Consider the following 3373-nt stretch of genomic DNA (forward strand, 5'->3'; position numbering starts at 1 on the left):
AGGAACCCACAGTAGCAAGAGAGAACCCACACAGACATGGGGAGAGCACAGTGATTCCACACAGAAAAGTAGCAGGAAGTCAGCGGACTCAAATCCTGTGAGGTGACAGTGATTCACTGTGCCACACTTGGACATAGCTTTTAAATTCTTAAAATATGAAGAAAGATCATTTCTTGTGTGAAAATGGTTCTTAAAATTGAATAATAATACTGTCTTAGATATATTTGCATATGAAGGGACAGTCCTCTTGGAAAATATACACAAAATTTAAGCTGAGCACGTATAGCCACTGTTTTCTTGGTGTTCGCATTTACAAAACAGCAGTATATTTGTTTTTTTTGTTTTTTTTTTATTACTATTATCTATGATTAAGTTCTACTTTATGTGGGTACTCATGCTTTAACATGTCAGAAATGTATTGAAAAAATACTATATTTGTACATTTTTATTAATTTATTGGGATTCTTGCTGCAAAAGAGGAATATTCTATAAAATGACAGTATGGTCAACTGTATTAAAGGATAAATTGCAGTGTTAATAACCAGAAAATCGATACATAGAGTATGTATTGATCCTAATAAGGAGCAAAAGAAGTCATTACATATAATTGAAGTGCAATGATGATATGATAAACTTATACTAAACTCTTTTTCAGTGTTTAAGAGTCTCTTAAAATGTATCAATTTATTAAGTTTATAATGTCATTATTAACAAATATATAATCTGCCATCAGAGTGTATTGCTATGGCTGTCACAGGGGCTTTATTACATGTTAAAAAATATGCATATTACAAAAAGATTAACATAAATTACTATCCAATATGAGTAGTAAAAAGTAAATACAGATTAATATATGGGGGTTTCTTTATGTTTAAGTTCAAAATGAGGATGTGCAATAAATCTTTTGTTGCAATTATGTGTCTGTGAAACACTGACAGCCTAGGATGTAGGTGGTATGCTGGAAGTTTATCACCAGTGCACCTTAAGCTGAAATGAATGAAATCCCTCAGTTGTGGCCTGAAGGCCTGAAAAACAATCTGGACCTCAGAGGTGACAGCCCATGGATAAATAATGTAAATACTGGGAGACAACCTTTTATTGAAGTTTTTCGTGTGAGGTGACTAAGAATGACTACAGTGAGCATCCCACTGCCATGGGATGCAGTGCTGTCACGGCACAGTGTGAAGGGCCTCGAGTGACATTTGTCACTGAGACTGACTAGCATTCCAAATGAAGCATATAACCTTTGTGAAATGATAATCAATCATACTTCATCAACTTTTCCCAACACCAAACCACAAAGTAACACTGCGTAAACAGATGATTTATTCTAGTAAAGTCATAGCCGTCATCTTGGTTAACTTTGGGTTGTGTTCCATTACTTCTCCTTGAAGCTGCTGTGAGCTAATCTGCTGAATCTAGAGTCAATATTGGATGCATTCTTATTATTTATGTGATATACACGTGCATGTCTGTGAACGGTACTCAGGAGAGACATCTAAAAATTCAAATTTTGCTCAAGCTAAAGATTGCTGAAGATTTGCAAAAGATTAATAGAGCAAAAACTTTTTTTTCCAAACATTTACAAATGTTGACGCACAAGTACGAGCTGGAAAAGAACAACACTTTAAAACAACTGTGACTGTCATCGATGCTTGATTTCACAGTAAGTAACCTCTGCTAGTGCATTCACTTTGTGGGCGTCCACTGACTGCTTGTGGCACACTTTTTAAAAGATTTATGAGAGAATAGCTGCGCCTGTAGCACAAATACTGCAGCGACTAAGGACAAAAGCCACCTGGTTGGAAGTTTCTCTTTTGATGAAGTCCAAAGAAAATATTTTTTCGCAACCACTGACTATGAAAACAAAACAGAATTATGTGTGATTCAAACGTTGCAGTGTTCCAAGTACATCATTTCAGTATATAATTTGATGTATGATTGGATATGTATATTGTTTTTAATGGCGGCTGTTAGTGTTCAGACAGTGCACGAGTACAAATTACAATGAATATCTGACTGACATTCTAAAATCAGGTTAAGTTTTAAGATAAAGTGAGTTTTAAAAATGCCACAGAGCTAAATCTGTTATTGGAAGTGAAATTATTGTTTCAGTCAAGATAAATCTAGTCAGATCTATTCCAGATCCGCATATTTAACCATATTTAAACAATGATCCACTATGAAAGAAGAGCCACTTATAATTCCTTGCATGGCAGCTTGGCATGCTGCTTTGTACAGCTACTCTGACGCATTATTTTTCATTCAGAATTTATCAACACGTCAGTCTTTTATTTTCTTTCAGAAGGGCTGATAAACACACCAACACAACATATAACAATTTTGCATCAAATGCATCTATAGACACATGTCATAAAAACATGACCAGTTTGATTAAGGAGCTTTGCCAGCCTCTGTGATTAACTATAAAATAACCAACTTAACTTACTGTTAAAACAAATAAGAAGCCTGGTGTACTGATTGTTACTTTTTAGTCTCATCATTAGGACACAGCTAAACCATATCATTTCCCGTGAGTCTAATCAGAGTCCATTCTCTCATTTTCTCTAGATGTTGCTGAACAAAAGCTTCAGAAGACACAGGTTCAAACAAGAAAGGACGTACCATTCTACCGCAGTTTATTATTGCCTATTCACACATCAATCCTGGAAGTCACCTTCAATACTTCAAAAAGGCCTCTAGTGAAAATGACGCTGTGCACAATTGAAAAAAAGAGATATATGCATATGTGTATCATAAAAAAATACTAAAGAATAACGAATGAAGCATCTGACTTGATAAATTGGCTTTGGCAAATTCCTCCCCAAGTAATTATTCTGGAACGCTTATTGTTATACAGACTTGTTGAATAGGGATCTGGGCTCGCCTCTGGAGAGATCCCTGATTTAATTGAACTGCATTCAGTGGCTCTTTTTCATTTTTACTTTTTAGTCTGAGGTTATTCTGATGCTAGTTCATATGTGGTCATTTTGCCTTTTTTGTAATGTAATACAATGAGAAGTAATCACGATTCAAGTGTATTCAGGTGTACGCAGAACTTCAATGTGACTGATTTTATAGCTCAAGGCTAGCATGCAGGTTAAATAATTCATGAACTTAATTTGCAGGCTGGAAATGCTCACACACACTAATAACATCAGCCTTGTTTACAGAGTTATGAATCACTTTCTGTTTTTTTTGTTTGTTTGTTTTTTACATTCAGACACAGTGTTTTTTTCCCAGCAATTTTTCACTGCTTAAATGCAGCATGCTAACATGCATAATTTGAAAACACTCAAATTTAATCTCTGGCCACAATTTTAAAGTGGCACAAAAAAACAGAAAGTGTAAAATAGTTATTTTATTTTATTTT

The sequence above is a fragment of the Haplochromis burtoni genome, unplaced genomic scaffold (genome assembly GCF_018398535.1).
Source record: "Haplochromis burtoni strain Fernald_Lab_line unplaced genomic scaffold, NCSU_Asbu1 Contig_161, whole genome shotgun sequence".
In the NCBI taxonomy this organism is placed as follows: Eukaryota; Metazoa; Chordata; class Actinopteri; order Cichliformes; family Cichlidae; genus Haplochromis; species Haplochromis burtoni.